We start from the raw sequence: 21,108 nt of genomic DNA on the forward strand, positions 1-21,108 counted from the left end.
TTTTCCAGAGTCATAAGAACTGGCTTGCTGAGTCTTCTCCTGAGTATCTGCACATCAATCAGCTAAAGCATCAAATGCCATGAGTTCAGCATAACTTTGAAAGGTACCAGGAAAGACCTCCCAAGGACTGAATGTCTCTTGAACTGTGACGCCTGTGACAGACTTATGTGAATGAATGATGGCTCACCTGAGTGCAAGTCAGTGGTCGACACAATCGTCTTAGCCCAGGGACAATGTTGAGGGGTTACTGGTCCTTTAATCATGGCTTCTCCTTTTATATCTTATGGAGTTTATCTCTAACAGTTTTCATTCATTCATTCATTTTAAAAGAGCTCATAGGAACCATGTTCCCTGAGTCTTGAATGTCTGAAAAATATCATTGTGGTCTTTAAACTGGAACATCTTGATTGCATATAAAAGGTTGAGTTCACACTTTCCTTCCCTGAGGACTTTGCACATACAGCCCCTCAATTTTTATCACACTGACTATTGCTGAGGAAAGCTCTGGATTAGTCTGATTATCTTCCCTTAAAGATAGCTTAACTTTTTTCCACTGGATGCAATAGAACTTTTTTTCTCTTTGAAATTTAGTGACTTCACAGAGATAGTTTTAGGGTTGAATATCCCATATCTATTTTTCCTGAAATGTAGTATTCTCTTTTAAACTATAGAATTATGTGATCTTTTATTTCAGGGGGAAAATATTTTCTTTTACTATATCCTTGAGTGTTTTTGTGTTCCATTTGTTCTGTTATCTTCTCCAGGGATACCTATTTTGGATTTTTTTTGTATGCAGAGCTGCTGGCAACCCATGGTTCCCCCATTCCCTGCTTCCATCTGCCACACTTTGCTTAATTCTTTGGACAACCCCACTTCCATAGTAACTCCCTGACATCACACAGGGTTCAGAGACTTTCCGTAAGCTTCCCCACATATATTGGCTTTGCTAACCATTTCAAGAAGGTAGTTATTGGTTTTGGCCCTCTGGATTCTGACCTCTCTTCTCTAGTTCCATAAAAGCAAACTTCCCCTCCTAGTGTCTTCCCTAGGAGGAAAAATAATTTTCCTTGTACTTGGAAGCCATTCTTTATTTATTATGTTCAAGGTGTATGGGTGTTTCCTAGCTTTTTTGAAGGTACAGTTTTCTCTTTTGTTTCTTGTTCTTGTAAGTTTAGTAAGAAGACTGAGCAGAGAGATGCTTCCAGTTTATCATATTTAACCAAAGACATCTTATAACCCAAAACAAATGCCATCATTCTCTGGCTTTCCAGTTGTGCAAGTCCTGAATTTTCATTGTAAATCTGATTCAAAATCTTTTCCCTAGGAAAAAAATGTACACATTCATAAATATCTGTTTGATTACAGGAGGTACCCAGACATCCTGAAGCCCATGCAGACCAAACTCCTCAGTGGCTGATTGGGCCCTTGGTGAGAGGGCTGCTGCCTATCACACCAGCCTGTTCTCGTGATCTTCACTTTCATGCCCCCTGCATGCAGGCTCTGCCTGGAACCTGGGAGCTCACAGAATTAGTAGGCGCTTTCCTTCATCTATAGCTATAGGTTCTTCAGAGAATGGCTCACAGTGCCATTCAAACCCAACTTATGCTGTGGAACTTCTCTGGGGTTTACCTCCCTATATGTCCTCCACCAGTCTAGTTCCAATGATGCCCTTCTGCAGGGCACTATCTGTTTACTGACTGTCTGTCTCTCAGGAGCTGCCAGAACCTAACATATGTGCAATCCCTGCACACCAGTTGAAGGAAGCAGACGTACCATGGGCTGTTTTAATTATCTGAAGATAAATAATTTTTTAATTAGGCAAGATTTGCAAGAAATGACCTGCTAATGCTTGAAAGCAACCTCTTCTCTTAGATGATTTAAACAACCATAGTAATACTCTCATCTTTTACAAAGGTCTGGCTCAGTCAAATTATCGCAAATTACAAGGGAGGGGCTCCAAAGATTGGGTTTTACTACAATCAGAAAGAGCTGGCTTCTTCACTAAATCTTAATAAAAGGGGGAGTGGTTTTGCTTTGCAATTTGTGCTGTAATGCTTTCCCCACTTATTCATTGAACTTAGGTAACAGCTCATCAGCAGGAGGTTCTTGGTGAGCTAGGAGAGATGGAGGCCCATGCTGGGAATCAGGAAGGTCAGAGGGGGCAGAAGGAGACTGGCAGGTGGCCAGGCCAGAATCACTGCCCAGAACTGAGACCCAGACCAGCAGCTTCGTGAAGGGCTCTCTCTATTACCCTCCTAGGCTTCCAGATGTTTCTGACCTGGGACACCAGAAGGAACCAACCTCAGAGACTCTCCCTTGTGGGCACCCTAAAAGGACAGAACACAGAATACTGACTTTGGCTGGGCAAATCAGAGTACACCCCCATACCAAGACCTGCAGTATGCAAAGCACCTAAGTTCTTAAGAAACTGCTTGTTGATCAGACTTCGAGTAGAGATATGAATGAAGTTGATCTGGATAGGACGAAGGTATAACAGAATACAGGATAAAGGATGATATCATCCATATTTTAAAACTTCAACTTCTGTGTAAGACTAAAGGGAGAGATGTTACAGGGTACAAACATTATATTTTGGGTAGTGCATTTCCTAATATAACTTGTATACTCAGTTTAGTTGAACACCATAAGTGCATGGAATCTTGAATAGGGCACGAGGTTTTGTTGGTTTGCCCAGGTTACTGTGATGTAAATCCCAGAGAAATCTGGACAGTTAATAAAGAAGTATTTGCAAAGTCCCCTTGGGAGAATGGGGAAAAGGAGGAAATATTCAACTTTCCCATTTGAGAATTTCTGATATTCTCGCAAGCAGTGGGGACAATAAAATCAATAGGCTGAGCCCTGGATGTTGGGGTTTGCCCTTATGAACCTTATTCCTGCAAAGGATAGGCTAAGCCTACATAAAATTAGGCCTAAGAGTCACCCCCAGAGACCATCTTTTATTGCTCAGATGCGTGGCTTCTCTCTCTAAGCCAACTCAGTAGGTGAACTCACTGTCCTACCTCCTACATGGGAGATGACTCCCAGGGGTACAAATCTCCCTGGCAACATGGGACAGAAATCCTGGGATGAGTTGGGACCCAGCATCAAGGGACTGAGAAAACCTTGACCAAAAGAGGGAAGAGAAAAATGAGACAAAATAAAGTCTCAGTGGCTGAGAGATTTGAAATAGAGTTGAGGGGTTATCCTGGAGGTTATTCTTATGCACTATGTAGATATCTCTTTTTAGTTTGTGTTATATTGGAGTGGCTGGAAGGAAGTACGTGAAACTGCAGAGCTATGTTCCAGTAGTTTTGATTCTTGAAGACAACTGTATAAAGATAAAACTTTTACAATGTGACTGTGTGATTGTGAAATCTTGTGTTTGATGGTCCTTTTAACCAGTGTATGGACAGACGAGTAAAAAAATACAGATGAAAAATAAATAAATAATGGGGGGACAAAGTGTAAAATAAATTGAGTAAATAAAATACTAGTGGTCAATGAGAGGGAGGGTTAAGTTATATGGTATGTATGATTTTTCGCTTTTTTCCTGAAGCTAGGAAGCTCTAATCAGGAGTCGGAAGTCATTACAAAAAGCTTAGCCACTTTTCTCAGATTCCAAGTATTGCAAATTCTACTACTCCAGCCTTTTGCCAAGGGAACAGCGTTGTCCTTGTCAGCTATCTTCCAAGTTCTGCTGCCATAATGAAGCTGAGATAAACTAAGAGAAATATGCAAGCTTTTGTGACTATGGAAGCAGCAATCCTCACCCTCCCCAGCCCCCAACAGGGTAGAAGCCAGGACTCTGGCCCAGATATTGTGCAACCTTCTGCCCAATCTTCAAACCCAGTGCTGAGGAGAGCCGTGGTACCCAGCCTGCCTTTGGAGCTGCCAGGAGACATCCTCAGCCCTCTAGAATGTCTAAGGGCCTACTTCACGCCCAGCCCTGCTCCAGACACAGAAACAGAGTCTGGGACAAACCACAAACGAGATAACCTAGCATGTGCATCATTAATACATGAATTGGCTGAACACCTGCTATACCCAGGGCGCTAGGCTGGACCTGGAAACACCCTAATGAATGAGGCCTCGCAGAGCCTGCTCTGTGAGACTTCCAGGGAAAATCCCTTCTGAGACCCTTTGGTTACTTTCTTATAGGAAAGTCAATGAAATTTAAAAACAATGTCTATTGTCTATTTGGGGGAAAGAAAGAAAACACCAAAATAATGTCTTCCAACACCATGTTAAAAATCTCTCTGTCCAGAAATTGGGCCTGCTTGCGTCTTGTGTTCCTGTATAAGAATAAGATGAAAGTTGTCTGTGACCCAAAAAGGGTAAAAGAAAATTGTGATTGGGGACCACCTGTCGCCCTACATTCCCACCTCTCCTAGAGTCACCCTATTGGCATCCACCTCTCTGACACCTGCCCCATAGCCCAGAGTTCTGTGTTAGCTCTTGGGCAGGGCAGTTACAACAGCTGAAGAATCTTGCCTTTGGACAAACTGCTGCGGCACGGGTGTAGAGACAGGCAATGTTTGACACTGGAAATACCAGTACAAAACCCTTTGAACCTCTCCCTCTCCCTTACAATCTCAAATTATTAAATCAATTCAAAATGTATGTTTTCACACACAAAACTCCATCTATCAAACACAAAATAATTAGTATTTGGATGTGTGAGCACACATGCCCTCTTTGTGTGTATGTGTGTGTGTGTGGGTGTTAGGTGAGCAGGTGGGAAGCGGAGTAGGATCCAGAGGCAAGTGGGCCCTCTGGTTTTCTTCCATCCATGGTTACCGCTGGATGGGTGGAGCCTGGCACAGGGCCTGGCACAGAGCAGCATTCAGTGAACGTCTGTGGACTGAAAAACCGATGGACTGAGGTGACTGATTATGGAATTTTAGGTTTTCTGTGGTAATGGCAGCCAACACACTGGGCACGAAGGAGATGGGAGGCGCTGGAACAAGCCTGGGGCCTACAAGATTTCTCAGGCATAGGCTAGACAGGCCTTGGGGGAGAAAGGGCTCTGAAGCCTGGGACAGAGACAAGGGGGCAGACTCTGCTTGGGACGTGGTCTCCCTTGAGAACCCATTTGACACAGGCTTACTGCGATCACTGCCACACACATGCAGAGCCTCACTCGGGCCACCCTGTGCCAAGAGCTCACTCTTCCTGCCCAAGGAAGCGCAAGGACCATACCACCAATTCTACCCTGCTTCAGTGGGGACACTGCACACAGCCTACCCAGGGCTACCTCCCCACCCTCAACAACTGCCCTCAGCCTTCAGAGCACTTTGCGGTGTGGCCCCTCCTACCAGTTTCTTTTTCTAGTCCTACCCACAGCATTGCCTTCAGGCAGGGATTCTTGAGGCTCCTCACTGACCCCTCCCCCACCAGTTCAGGCTCCACTTTCTTTCTAGAAAGCCCTTCCTGTAAAATCCAGTTCAACCTTTGAAACCCTGCTTAAGTGCTTTGCCCTTTAAGGGACCTTTGCTGTGCTTCCTGGGAGCTCTTCATAGGCTGATACAGGGAGGGCTCCTCTTTGGTCCCACCCTCTTCCCTCACCAATGCACAGTATGAGTCAAACACCCAGATGGGGCTGGTGCTCAGGAAGCCTTGACCTACTGGATGCAATTATTTATAGGACTTGTGAAAATAAGGAAGATATAAATATCACTCAAAATAGTATATAAGACTCAAGATTCCAGCAAGTCAAAGAGATACAGATTGTGCAACAGGACTGAATATAAAAACTCAGAAATGGATAGCACAACACTACCTAACTTTAATACAATTATGTTAAAACGCTGAATGAAGCTGAAAGTGAGAATGATAGAGGGAGGAGTGCTGGGAGCATAAATGAAATCATAAAGAAAGATAGACGATAAAGATCGAGATGGTATAATCTAGGTATAATGATAATGACTAAATGTACAAATTTAAAAATGTTTTTGCATGAGGAAGAACAAAGGAATGTCATTACTGCAGGGTGCTGAAAATAGATGGTAATTTATATTTTAAAATTTCAACTTACGTGTGAGACTAAATCAAAAAATGTTTATTTGGTACAAAATTTATATTTTGACTAGTGCATCTCCTAATATAACTTATGTAGATAGTTGGTTGAACAACATAAGTACATGGAACCTTGGGTAGGACATTAGATTTTTTTTTTCTTTTATTAATTAACGGAAAAAAAGAAATTAACACAACATTTAGAAATCATACCATTCTACATATGCAATCAGTAATTCTTAACAACATCACATAGATGCATGATCATCGTTTCTTAGTACATTTGCATCGGTTTAGAAGAACTAGCAACACAACAGAAAAAGATATAGAATGTTAATATAGAGAAAAAAATAAAAATAATAATAATAGTAAAAAAAAAAAAACCAAAAAACTTATAGCTCAGATGCAGCTTCATTCAGTGTTTTAACATGATTACTTTACAATTAGGCATTATTGTGCTGTCCATTTTTGAGTTTTTGTATCTAGTCCTGTTGCACAGTCTGTATCCCTTCAGCTCCAATTACCCATTATCTTACCCTGTTTCTAACTCCTGCTGGACTCTGTTACCAATGACATATTCCAACTTTATTCTCGAATGTCGGTTCACATCAGTGGGACCATACAGTATTTGTCCTTTAGTTTTTGGATGGACTCACTCAGCATAATGTTCTCTAGGTCCATCCATGTTATTACATGCTTCATAAGTTTATTCTGTCTTAAAGCTGCATAATATTCCATCGTATGTATATACCACAGTTTGTTTAGCCACTCGTCTGTTGATGGACATTTTGGCTGTTTCCATCTCTTTGCAATTGTAAATAACACTGCTATAAACATTGGTGTGCAAATGCCCGTTTGTGTCTTTGCCCTTAAGTCCTTTGAGTAGATACCTAGCAATGGTATTGCTGGGTGGTATGGCAATTCTATATTCAGCTTTTTGAGGAACCGCCAAACTGCCTTCCACAGTGGTTGCACCATTTGACATTCCCACCAACAGTGGATAAGTGTGCCTCTTTCTCCGCATCCTCTCCAGCACTTGTCATTTTCTGTTTTGTTGATAATGGCCATTCTGGTGGGTGTGAGATGATATCTCATTGTGGTTTTGATTTGCATTTCTCTAATGGCCAGGGACATTGAGCATCTCTTCATGTGCCTTTTGGCCATTTGTATTTCCTCTTCTGGTAGGTGTCTGTTCAAGTCTTTTTCCCATTTTGTAATTGGGTTGGCTGTCTTTTTGTTGTTGAGTTGAACAATCTCTTTATAAATTCTGGATACTAGACCTTTATCTGATATGTCATTTCCAAATATTGTCTCCCATTGTGTAGGCTGTCTTTCTACTTTCTTGATGAAGTTCTTTGATGCACAAAAGTGTTTAATTTTGAGGAGCTCCCATTTATTTATTTCCTTCTTCAGTGCTCTTGCTTTAGGTTTAAGGTCCATAAAACCACCTCCAATTGTAAGTTTCATAAGATATCTCCTACATTTTCCTCTAACTGTTTTATGGTCTTAGACCTAATGTTTAGATCTTTGATCCATTTTGAGTTAACTTTTGTATAGGGTGTGAGAGATGGGTCTTCTTTCATTCTTTTGCATATGGATATCCAGTTCTCTAGGCACCATTTATTGAAGAGACTGCTCTGTCCCAGGTGAGTTGGCTTGACTGCCTTATCAAAGATCAAATGTCCATAGATGAGAGGGTCTATATCTGAGCACTCTATTCGATTCCATTGGTCGATATATCTATCTTTATGCCAATACCATGCTGTTTTGACTACTGTGGCTTCATAATATGCCTTAAAGTCAAGGCAGCGCGAGACCTCCAGCTTCGTTTTTTTTCCTCAAGATGTTTTTAGCAATTCGGGGCACCCTGCCCTTCCAGATAAATTTGCTTATTGGTTTTTCTATTTCTGAAAAATAAGTTGTTGGGATTTTGATTGGTATTGCATTGAATCTGTAAATCAATTTAGGTAGGATTGACATCTTAACTATATTTAGTCTTCCAATCCATGAACACGGTATGCCCTTCCATCTATTTAGGTCTTCTGTGATTTCTTTTAACAGTTTTTTGTAGTTTTCTTTATATATGTTTTTTGTCTCTTTAGTTAAATTTATTCCTAGGTATTTTATTCTTTTAGTTGCAGTTGTAAATGGGATTCGTTTCTTGATTTCCCCCTCAGCTTGTTCATTACTAGTGTATAGAAATGCTACAGATTTTTGAATGTTGATCTTGTAACCTGCTACTTTGCTGTACTCATTTATTAGCTCTAGTAGTTTTGTTGTGGATTTTTCCGGGTTTTCGACGTATAGTATCATATCGTCTGCAAACAGTGATAGTTTTACTTCTTCCTTTCCAATTATGATGCCTTGTATTTCTTTTTCTTGTCTAATTGCTCTGGCTAGAACCTCCAACACAATGTTGAATAATAGTGGTGATAGTGGACATCCTTGTCTTGTTCCTGATCTTAGGGGGAAAGTTTTCAATTTTTCCCCATTGAGGATGATATTAGCTGTGGGTTTTTCATATATTCCCTCTATCATTTTAAGGGAGTTCCCTTGTATTCCTATCTTTTGAAGTGTTTTCAACAGGAAAGGATGTTGAATCTTGTCAAATGCCAGGACATTAGATTTTATTGGTTTGTCCAGAGTGATGCCCCGATGAATCCCAGAGTGATTTGATCAGTGAGTGGAAAAGTATTTGCAAAGTCCCCTTCGGGGAATGGTGAGAACGTGGGAAAATACAACCTCCCCAAGTTGAATTCTTGATATTCTCATAAGCAGTGTGGACAACCAAAGTTATAGGCTGAGCCCCCAGTCTTGGGGTTTGTTCACAAGAAACTTAACCCCACATAGGATAGGTCAAGCCTACTTAAAATTAGGCCTAAGAGTCACCCCCAAGAGAACCTCTTTTGTTGCTCAGATATGGCCTCTCTCTCCAGCCAACACAACAAGCAAACTCACCACTCTCCCCCTGTCTACATGGGACATGACTCCCAGGGGTGTTGACCTTCCTGGCAACGTGGGACAGAAATCCTAGAATGAGCTGAGACTCAGCATCAAGGGATTGAGAAAAACTCTAGAATGAGCTGAGACCCAGCATCAAGGGATTGAGAAAACCTTCTTGACCAAAAGGGGGAAGAGTGAAATGAGACAAAGTGTCAATGGCTGTGAGATTCCAAAGAGAGTCGAGAGGTTATACTGGAGGCTATTCTTACACATTAAGTAGATATCACCTTGTTATTCAAGATGTAATGGAGAGGCTGGAGGAAACTGCCTGAAAATGTAGAGCTGTGTTCCAGCAGCCATGTTTCTTGAAAATGATTGTATAATGCTATAGCTTTCACAATGTAACTGTGTGATTGTGAAAATCTTGTGTCTGACACTCCTTTTATCTACCTTGTCAACAAATGAGTAGAACATATGGAATAAAAATAAATAATAGGGGGAACAAATGTTAAAATAAATTCAGTTTGAAATGCCAGCGATCAGTGAAAGGGAGGGGTAAGGGGTATGGTATGTAAATTTTTTTTCTTTTTCTGTTGTCTTTTTATTTCTTTTTCTGAATTGATACAAATGTTCTAAGAAATGATCATGATGATGAATATGCAACTATGTGATGATATTGTGAATTATTGATTATATATGTAGAACAGAACGAGCATATTATTAAGGATGTTTGCATTTCTTTCTTGTAATTTTTTTTAATTAATAAAAAATTATTAAAAAAAAAAAAGATTCCAGCAAGTCTTCAGCGTCACAGTGTCCATTTTCTCCACACTCCTTATCTGCCTAGTAGCAACGGCTGAAAAACATACAAAAATGGTGGTAGTTCTCCTTTTTTTGCTGACTCTGCAGTCTTCCATCTGTGTTTCTTTGCTTTTCACTTCTGAGGGGGTCTACTCAGAAGGAGAAATCAAATTTCCTCTCTAAGCACATTAGCTCCTGCCTCTCCTTCCTCAAACTGTGAGAGTCCAGGCAGTCCTGGGGTTTATTCCTAGACCTCTCTTCTGGGTGAGTCAACCTCTCAACCCTTCAGGGAACTGCCTCCCACAGGAAGAGACCGCCCAGTGGAGTGAGGTGCTGGGGAGGCTTCCTGTAGGAGGCACCTCCCGGTCCCTCTCCAGGTCTTCCTCACACACCCCAACCCATCCCCACCCTCAGACACCACACCGCAACCCTTGTCCATTCTCCCCTCCTGCCTCAGGAGTTGATCCTCACATTCCCATCACTGCTCAGATATGGTGTAATTAACTCTCTTGCAGGGCCCTGCAGGCCTGACCTAAGGTCAAAACCTCAAGCCAAGGAGCCATCAATTCCTTTCGGGTGGCTGGACCCAACCCGACCAGGTCCCTGAACAAGACCTGGCTGACAGGTAAGAAAGCTCTCCCTCCCTTGCTCTCCCTCCCCTCCCAGTACTCAGCTGTCTGGGGAGCAGAGGCTCAGGGATACTCCAGGTTCCCATGGAGCACATTTTCACACACTGAGAGCATTAAGCTCAGCTATTCAGGCTCAAATTCTATCAAGATTCTACCAAATGTTCCCATAAGGAAAATATCTGCCTATAGGTCTGAGAGTTCTGATTAAGAGCTTCTTTACACTCTGAAATAAAAGCATGATGAGACTCTGCATGTCTGCATGAATGAGTGGGCATGTGTGGGTGTACATATGTGAGCACATATGTAGTTGCATGTTTGCTTATATGTGTGAGTGTTCATATCTGTATGTATGAGTACACATGTAGGCATGTATTGTAAGCATGCTGCTAGTGTATATGTGTGAACACACTCTTTGTGCCATTTGGTTAGCTGCTGAATAATAAGTGAGACACTGTCAAGGAGGCTTGCTCCCAAGAAGATGGGCAAATGCCCTGAGGGACCAGCCCAGCTCGGAATCTCTGGCCTGAAGTGCCTGGGCTGGCCTTAGCCAACATATGGCCAGGGCCATCCCCCAGCCTGAGGAAGGGCAGTGCCAAGTGCATGGTAGGCACTGAAAAAACATTAGCTCTTTCCTTCCTTCCTCTTTCCCTCCCTCCCTCCCTCCCTTCCTTCTTTCCTTCCTTTCCTGGCTTGACTGCAAGTGGAGTAGGCAGGGAGCCCGGGATGCTGATGCCAAAGTCTTCAGTGAAGAAAGAAGTAACTGGAAACCCAGCAGGCAATGCTAAAGAGGGAAAGTGGTAGAACCATATGGCCCAAGCCTGACAGGGAAGGAGGGATCAGGGTTCAAGGGGCTGGGCTCATTCAGCAGGCCCTAATGACCCTGGCCAGGAGAAACAAGTGAGTGTGAGAGTCTGGACAGCCCTGCTGAGGGGACTAAGAGAGAGGAGCCTGGGCAAGGTGAGTCTTTCTTCTGGCAAATGGAAGGAACATCTGGGTAAGACACAGAGGACCCAAGGTAGTTTGGGATTCCAGAAAACAGGGTGAGGATGCCTGGGATGGAGGGTGTGGTGAATGCAGAACTGAATACAAGAAGGGGAGATGGAAGGACTTAGGGATCCTGTGGTAGCCAGAGCAGCAAGAGTGGGAGGTTCACTGCACATCAGAGGCTTATCAGGAGCTACAGGGCACCTGGCATTGGGCTGAGCTGCAGATGTTGGTTACCTAGCAGTGAGCAAGGCAGATGAGGCTACTCATCTTATGGCACCTACTGTATGATGCAGAAGATGGCCAAAAACCAAGTATGCTAATAGAACAGATGGGCCTAATTTATTCACAGTATGGTAAATGCTTTGAAGAACAATATTGATGAGGAAGGAGAGATATTACCCTAGTGAGTTAGAGGGGCACCTCTGAAGAGGGGACACCTGAGCAGAGTCACTCAAGCATCCTGGGAGGGGGCATGCCAAGGCCCAGGGGAAGGCCATCCCAGGGGAAGAAATGGCAGGGACTTAGCTTTGAAGTAGGAGTATGCATGGTAGGTGGGGTACAAAAAGCAGGCCAGGGTAGCAGGAGGTATGTGAGGGGGGAAATATGGGAAGGGATGGCTGGCGAGCCTGGGATGGAGGAGCAGACCCTGCTCTGGAAACCCTTCCCGACCTTAGCATCTCAGTTCAGTGCAGGGCCATGTCCGCTATGACTGTCCCCGGGGCTGCTGCAGTGGCCCATACTCAAGAATGAATTCTTATGTAAAATCAGAGAATGCTTCTAACGGGATGCAGATGTCCTCCTTTACTCACCTTGTCCCCACAGTGAGGCAGGTACCACCTAACCCACTGTCAAACCTACAGAAATGTCCATTTTCTCCCTGACCTAGTGGCAGAGAAAGCTTTATGTCTTCAAGTTTCTGTCCTGCTCTCCTGTAGCCCTCCATCTGTAGACTTTACTACTCCAACCAATGAGTTTTTAATGTAGCCCTTTTTCTTCACATTATATCACTCCAATTTCTTGAACTAAAGTCAGGAGCATGGGTTATCAGGTTGGGGCTTATTGTAAAGGGTCCTAGATCTTAAACTCTTACAGCAGTCACATAAATTCAAAAGATGCAACTGTTAATTCTAAATTCTGAGATACTGAGCTGTTTGTATATAACATGGTCTTTCCCAGAAACTTCCAGTATTTACGTGACACCCGAGACTCAGAGTTAGAGCTCTGAAGCTATGACCGTCAGCAGTACCCGATACAGGAACTGTTTAAAAAGTTGAAAAAGTGATCAGACATCGAGTAGAGATATGAATGAAGCTGATCTGGATAAGACTAAGATATATCAGAAGACTGGGTAAAGGATGATATATCGAGATCTTAAAACTTCAACTTCTGTGTGAGATTAAAGGGAGAGATGTTTACTTGTTGCAAAATTTATATTTTGGATAGTGCGTTTCCTAATTTAACTTGTATGGTGAGTTTAGTTGAACACCATACGTTCATGGAATCTTGAATAGGGTATGAGGTTTTGTTGGTTTGTCCAGATTAGTGTGATGCCCCAATAAATCCCAGAGTGATTTGGACAGTGAATAAAAAAAGTATTTGCAAAGTCCCCTGAGGGAAATGGGGAGAAAGGGGAAAATATTCAACTTTCCCATTTAGAAAATGTCTAATACTCTCACAAGCAGTGGGGATAACAAAATTAATAGCCCGAGCCCTCAATCTTGGGATTCACCCCTATGAAACTTATTCCTGCAAAGGACAGGCTAAGCCTACTTAAAATTAGGCCTAAGTGTCACCCCCAGAGAACCTCTTTTGTTGCTCAGATGTGGCCTCTCTCTCTCTCTCTAAGCCAACCCGGCAAGTGAACCCACTACCCTTCCCCCCACTATGTGGGACAAGACTCCCAAGGGTATAAATATCCCTGGTAACGTGGGACAGAAATTCCAGGATGAGCTGGGACCCAGCATCAAGGGATTGAGAAAACCTTCTTGACCAAGAGGGGGAAGAAAGAAATGAGAAAAAATAAAGTGTCAGTGGCTGAGAGATTTCAAACAGTTGAGAGGTTATCCTGGAAGTTATTCTTAGGCATAACTTTTTCAGTTTATGGTGTATTTGAGTGGCTAAAGGGAAGTACCTGAAACTGTAGAGCTGTGTTCCAGTAGCCTTCTTTCTTGGAGATGATTGTATAATGATATAGTTTTTACAATGTGACTGTGCGATTGTGAAAATCTTGTGTCCGATGTTCCCATTATCTAGGGTATGGACAGATGAGTAAACAATATGGATAAAAAATATATAAATAATAGGGGGTACAAAGGATAAAATAAATTGGCTAGATAGAAATACTAGTGGTCAATGAGAGGGAGGGTGAGAGGTATAGTGTGTATGAGGTTTTTTTTTTTCTTTTTATTTCTTTTTCTGGAGTGATATAAATGTTCTAAAAAATGATCATGGTGATGAATATACAACTATGTGATGATATTGCGAGCCACTGATGGTACACCATGTATGGAATGTTTGTATTTAAGTATGTTTGTGTTCGTATGTTGTTTTATCAATAAAAATATTTTTTAAAAAAGACACCAATTTATGTTTCATTTTTGTGGCAACCCAAGGGTCAGGAGCCCCACCCCTTAGGGGAAGAGAAAAAAACAAAACAAAACAGAACTTTAAGCCTGTAGCAGTAGCAGCCTGCATGACCAGAGCACAGGCCAGAAGAAACACCACCTCTCCAGAAGGGGAAAGAATGGTCAAGTCAATTAAATAGACCTTTTGAAACTTCTTTGATTGATTATCCACCCTGTTCTCCCTAAAATGCGTCAATGCTGAATCTATAGCTGTATATTTCAGGAAACATGAAACGTTACAGTTATCTAAGAAAATAGTTAACTTTGTTAGCAGCATATGCATGCACTCTCTTGGCTCGGTGTCTCCTTTTTGATGCCTACTATCAAACCCTGCCTCCCTCTCTGACCAGCGCAGAGCACTGACTTCCAATTTGCAAGAATGCCGACGTCCATTTCCTAACCGGCTGCCATTGGGAAAAACCTCCTATTTGTAAGCCCCTAGTTAAATCTCCTGGGTAACTTTCTGCCTGGTATATTCTTTAGTCTTGGGGCTGTGCTGAGGTTGGAACACCTTTTTTTTTTTCTTACATATTAAATTTTTATTAATATGTATCAAAGCTATAAGAACCACAGTTTAATATGCTTCTGTTGGTAACTTGCTTTTTTCACTTTAAAGACAAGAGGAAAATCAAAACCTCTGAACTTACAATTTTCAACTTGAAAGAATCAAAAAATGATTGTAATTTAAAACAATATCAATAAAACAAATGTTCTCATGAGTATTAATGGCTGATACTGAAATAAAGTATAAACATCTTATTTTGTTCTCAATTTGAAGTTGCTAGTGAAATCAATTACAAATATCTATTCTGAAAGATGCTACTATGAATTCAGGCTGCACTTTCAAACACTGATAATGATTATTCAAAATTAAATTCATGGAGTACCTAAAAGATGGGTTTAATCAAAACTGTAGGCAGATTTATAATATTCATTTGCAATGATTTTTTTAAAGACTTAGAAGGCCACTGTTTTAATATAAACTAGCTTTAAAATCATCTTCCTTGAGTGTTTTCAATTGTCACATAGCCATAAACCAAATAACCCAATAATTTTAAATGATCACTGATAATATTTAGGCAAAAATTCTTATGTGTCAGTACATCAAATTATAGCAGAAAGACAACTGTAAACAAGATGTAGTCACTATTTTCATTAACAGCACAACTGTATTACAGTAAGCCAAGTTTATATTCAACCATCAAGTGTGGTTCTCCCATTACTTCACTTTGTGATGGATCATTAAGAATATTTTCAAATCCAATATTCTCATCATTACCCCTCAAAATACCAGGGAAAATTTTGAGCTTGGTAAAAATGGAAGCCGCTGAGCCTGTTGCACTGCTTTGAATTCCATGTGTAATGTTAGTGGAGCAAACAGACTCTGGATGTTTCCCAGTGTGGAAAAATTCATTTTATCTTGGTTAAGCTGGAAATTCGTTTCTGATAATTCAAGAGGGTGACTAGGCAAAAGTTCATTTTTCACACACGGAAATCCTGTCCAAAGAAGATCTTGACTTTCAAAAGGGCCACTTGCTGAAAGTTCAGTAACTGGAATACTGTCCTTTAGCTGAGCTCCAAGTCCTCTGGCATTCATCTTCTCTGCTGTCCATACTGCCTCTCGGCCCTGTCATCATCAGCCGGCCCACCGCTCACTTCTGTTTCTGTGGCCCTGGAACACCTTTTGAATGAACTTCATTTATCAGTCTTTTAATTATCTATAGTACAGTGGCTAGAAGATCCTAAAAGCTTGACAAATATCATGTTTCCTCACTGTAAATTGTAGCCCAAACTAGACATGGACCCAGAACTTATATAGATCCAGACACATGTCCTTGGCAATTTGCTGCATAACTATCATAAAAGTAAAACTCAGGAAACAACCCCCATGTCTTCAGCAGGGGTTGGCTGAATAAACCTGTGATTCAACTGTAAGAAAATTAAGTCTAGCTTTCACAAAAGATGGAGTAGGAAAGGGCTGCAGGACAGCTCAAACCAGTCTTGCAGGCAGGGAACGACAGTGACTCTGATGTAAGCCTACAATTGATACCAAACAGGTAGAAACAAAGTTTAAATAAGTAAAGGCCAGGGTCATTGAAATGTAAAGTGCAATTAAAAGGGGGAACCTTCTGTGGGAAATTTGAATTAGTTAGACTATCCAGATAGGCTGTAACCTCTGGGCTATCCAACCAGCGGAGAAATAGGGGAGGGGCCTGCATGCTAAACTGAGGATATAAATACCTGTGGCATTCTATTTGGCGCCCTTTCTTGCAAGATCATGGATAAATTATTTTCTTCTCCACAATCAGTTTATTCTCCTTCAGGTATGGCGCTCTGACACAACCACATAACAGAATTCTACATAGGCGTGAACAGGAATGAGGAAGGTCCCTAACCACAGAGTGATCCCCGGAATATACTGTCAGGGTACAAAGCCAGGAGCAGAATTGCTTGTATCACCACATAATTGCATAGTTTTGACTTTGGAACTATGGAAATTAAACAACAACAACAAAAAAAAAGCACCTTATGTTAAAAAAAAGAGAAGCATCCCTCGTGTGATGGTTTGAAGCTGTATGAACCCCAGAAAAGATAACATTCTTTCTATCCACTCCTGTGGAAGCTGAGAGAAGAAGCCACTGAAGTGAGAAGAAATGAGAGAGAAAGGAGAAACCAGCAGACATGACATGTGCCTGGCCATGTGACAGAGGAACTGAGGATTGCAGGTAGCTGGTCTCTGGGGAGAAAGCATTGCTTGTTGCTGCCATGATTGCTTTTCACGGCCTAATAACTGTAAGCTGGTAAGTTAATACATCCCCATTGTAAAAGCCAACTCATTTCTGGTATATTGCATTCACCAGCTTTAGCAAACTAAAATACCCCCAAAACAACCCTCCCAACCTCCACCAAAAAAGAAGAGAGAAACAAATGTACCTCTCTTTTAAGTAAGTGATAGAAATACACACAAATGAATTATGTCCAGTAACTCTAAAACATGGTATTTTAACTGAATATCTCTACTGTGATATACTCTAACGATACACACACAGGCACACACAAATTGCAAACTGCATTCAGTAGTTATATTGTTAGTAGTAATGCTGATATTCATTTGAAACTACTAAAAATATATAGAAAGACAGGAAGTAGGAAAAATCAAATAAGCAATGATGTTAATGTTAAGAACCAAGATTTTTACATAAGAGAAAAGAAACAAATATAAGAGTAAAACTCCTATTATCTTAAATTGGAAATGGAAACATCAATATGGATTCATGACTTATTGTCTTTCTCTAAAATGGACACCTCGTGGCTTTGTCTACCACAAAGGCCTATAAGCAATAACCAGGAGAAATGAGCATCCCGGGTGCCCAGAATATCATCTTTAAACATCATTCCCCTTAAAAAGGAACCAGGTCTCCTTAGCTGAGCCTATGATATCCTTTGGTGCTAAAATTAAGGAAGCTACAGTAGGTCAAGGAGGCCAGTGTGGGACTATTCAAAGGCTGGTGGTCCAAACTCCAACTCAACACAGTCAAAGCAAGGTGGAACTTGTTGCTGGGAAGGAGAAGCTTCTTCATGGATATGCCAGGGAAGGGGAGCACCAAACCCAAAAGGCAGGGGTGGTCTGGGTATGGGGAGGTCAGTACTAGCTGGGAGCTGGCAAGGTCAGCATGTCACTTCTTTGAGTGAGTCAGGTCTGGAGCTTTGTGTAGAGTGACAGCGGCCATCGTTTACCAAGGACCTGCTTAAAGAGTGGCCTATAGGAAATCATCTTCCTGGGACTTCAGGGTTACTGGCATCACTTCAGGGAAAGCTTCTGGGCTGTCTCTAGCAATGGAGCAGTCTTCTCAGCACTTCTCACAAATTGGGGTCCTCTTGGGCAAGGCTCTAGTCATCTGCTAGTTCAGTAATTAGGATATAATCCAACAGACCTGTGTTGCCTAGGGTGGCTCCTTGAGATACACTCCATGTAGTTGGGAAACCAAAGAAGGAATCAGGCAAAGCCAGTGGCATTGCTGGCATTTGCTCACAGGGCAATGCAGTCACTTCAGTTGGTGTCTCTGAAGGAAGAGTTGACCCACATCCCACATTGGCTGGACAGCACACCACCAACAGGCAGAGATGAGAACAAGTCATGGAAGTAAGGACACTTCTTCTGTTAGTTCAGAAAACAATGCCTTAAGGACTAGAGCAGAACAGGAAAGCAGCAGAGTCGGTACCTGTGCCCGTCACAAGGCTGGTTGTCATGGAGGAGTCAGCAGTGGAGAGGCATGACTTGTTGGGTCTACCCCCTTCCACAGGCATGGCAGGCCAAGCCCAGCTGCCCAGTAAGAGGCAGGTATGTTAATGGTAAGTGAGTCAGGCTGATCTGCTGATGTCCAAGGTCTTGACCTCAGAACCAGAACATGAGGATTCAGGAATGACAGGCTCCTGTCATTCTCAAGCCCATAGAGGTGCTGCCCCAATACAGGGAGCTGTGTGGGATGCCAGCAGCTTCTGCGCTGTGTCCCTCACTCATGGAAATCCTACATCTCTTCTTTAATTCTGTGCACAAGGATGATCTGTCACTGATGAAAGAGGAGAGTGTATAGAAGAGAATAGACCAAACCATGAGGGAGGGTAAATAAACTGGTTATTTTTAAGCACATGCTAGGTACTTTACAGCCATCAACTCAGTTAATCCTCATAATCGTTCTGCCATGGAGGTTTGGATGAGGAAACCAAAACTTAAAGAGAAAGTGATATGCATAAGACAAAGCCAGGATTGGTACCTAGGTCTCTCTGCTCCCAAACCTGTGCCTTTTCTCCTGTATTGTTTCATGGTCCCATGACCTCTCCTGACACAAGGCACTGCCACCTGCTCTTAGAGCGCCAATGCCATCAGAATGAGTTGTCTTGCTGCCCTAGGGTCACAGACAAGAGCATCAGGGTACAGCAGGCCATGAGGAACTTAAGCCAGCCCTGCGGTGGATGCTCCTCTCTCTGAGATCCACAGGAAAATTCAAGGGCACTTCAAGGAAAGAGCTGGCATAGGTGAGTGGACCAAAAACCCTCGACTTGCCCTCTAGCCCCATTCACCCAAAGACAATAGGCTGATTGCAGGGATCTTGAACTGAGAGAATCTCAGGAAACAGGGTCCACTTTCCCATATCTTTACTAGGGTGAGGCTTGTACCTTTCAGGCAGGGCCAGTTATGGTGAGCACATGGAACACCAAGTTCTCTTGTTTCCCTTATAGCTCAGGCACAGAGAACATAATGGGACCACGCAAAGGCAGCAGATGGAGTCCTCTCTATTGCAGCCAAATGCTAACTGACTCATTAAAACAAATCCTACAGTTTGCAGAAATCTAATAGCTTCCTGTTATTGGAAAATAAAAGAATAATTCTTCAGAAACAAACCATGCTAGTGCTACATGCAAAAAAATCTGGGAAAAAGGTGTTCTGGGGCTGGACATAAACCAGGTTAGTCTTAGAAAGGGATACCATGGAGCGATTTCAGTGAGGAAAATGGCCTTAAGGGGAACCTAGCCCTGATTCTACCACCACCAGGGCCTTGGGCTCTGTTTGCCAGCTCTTTGCCACCTGTATGACCAAGATGTAAAGACAAAAGGCAACATTGGAGGAGGCGCTGTACTCAAAAATCAATGTCTAAGAAACACTCTTATCAAGATCTCTTTAGTCTTCCAGTCACTCACACCATTTCCATAAAGCCTTAGGAAGGAAAGCAGAGCCCATTAGACCGTATCATGCCCAGGAGTACAAGTGAGAACTTCCTTAACTTCTGGGGAAAAAGTCTCATGTGTGGTATTCAGACACCTTTAACGATTGTTAACTGTACTGCAAACCACCTCCTCTGTCCTTCTGATTTCCCTAGCCATACTTGCAGGCCATACCTCCCTGGCTGCCCTTTCTCAGCAGCACAGGGCTCTTCCTACTTCCCCTCCTCTTGGAGAATCAGCTGTCCTGTCTGCTCCCCAAAAAGGGTTTCTCTGATTGGCAGAGTTGGTTTCTGTCACTGGTCGCTGACTTCATCTTAGTGGCTGCCTTGACCCAGTCTGATATCTCCTCATCCACTTCTTTTTTACTCCCTGAAGTCCTTCTGTCTCAGACCCATGTTCAACAGTCTTTGTCACTGGCTCCAAGATGGAGCTGCCCACTGTAATGAAAGTTTCCACTCACTCTCAGGGCTCCAGGCTCCTCTCCATGCATGTGATGGGTCAGTGGCCAAAATAATTTTCCAACAAACCTCGACAATTTTTAAAGGTTCTCCACTGCCTTTAGGCTCAAGTCCAAACCCTTCAGCCTGCCATTCTAGGCCTTCTGCTATCTGGCCCCACTGCCCCACTCAACCTCACATCTGCGGGTCCCTCAGCACAGCCCTCCCTTCTAGCCAAGCTGGCCTCCTCACAGTTCCTGTAGAGCCTGTAGACAATCAGGCCTTCATTGTCTTCCTTGCCTGAAGCTCCATTCCTAAAACTCCCTTCCACTCCCCAACACCACCATCACATTCAATCTCAGGCCAGTTCTTCAAGGCCTAAACTCAGGGTCACCAATTCAGGATATCTTGGCCAAGCTGCTCTCTTTCTCCTCTCCATAATTGGCAGGGACATCATTGTCAGCACCTTCTATTCACCATTTCTATCCCAACTCATACATTATACCACAATTTACTTGGTGATGATCTACTTGCTTTCCCTTGAGGTTTTTACTGGTTTCCAGAGGGCAGAGAGCTTATCCCTGTGTAGCTAACAGAAGCAGGACAGGTCATAAACACAAAGTAGAACTCCCTCACTGCTTAACTGGGAAAGTGAATTCAAGATTTATTGCTTTTCTTTATTTCACTGGGCAAATCTTTTCAGCAGAGTCAATACTATCACTAAAGAAGGTTCTTAGGATGAGACCAGGCACACAGTAAATATGAACTGATGAGGAAGAACAATGTCTGGCTTCAGGCCAAGGAATTGCAGTATATTTTTAAAATAGTTGGGGCAAGGGAATGGCCGCTTGTGCCTATGTTTTTCCAGTGGTGCACACCTTCCCCTGGGTTTCTGGCCAGCAGAAACTGTGCATTAGATGCAGCCCCTTTAGTCGCTCAGTCAGACAG

At 42.6% G+C, this 21,108-nt stretch overlaps 1 protein-coding gene and 1 pseudogene across 1 annotated transcript in view; both read right to left on the reverse strand.

The window, feature by feature from the left end:
* Window positions 1-21,108, reverse strand: part of BSN (bassoon presynaptic cytomatrix protein) — a 127,370-nt gene that overhangs the window by 55,958 nt on the left and 50,304 nt on the right. The window lies entirely within an intron of this gene.
* Window positions 15,147-15,596, reverse strand: LOC143657919 (proteasome maturation protein pseudogene; annotated as a pseudogene).

The sequence above is a fragment of the Tamandua tetradactyla genome, chromosome 15 (genome assembly GCF_023851605.1).
Source record: "Tamandua tetradactyla isolate mTamTet1 chromosome 15, mTamTet1.pri, whole genome shotgun sequence".
Taxonomy (NCBI): Eukaryota; Metazoa; Chordata; class Mammalia; order Pilosa; family Myrmecophagidae; genus Tamandua; species Tamandua tetradactyla.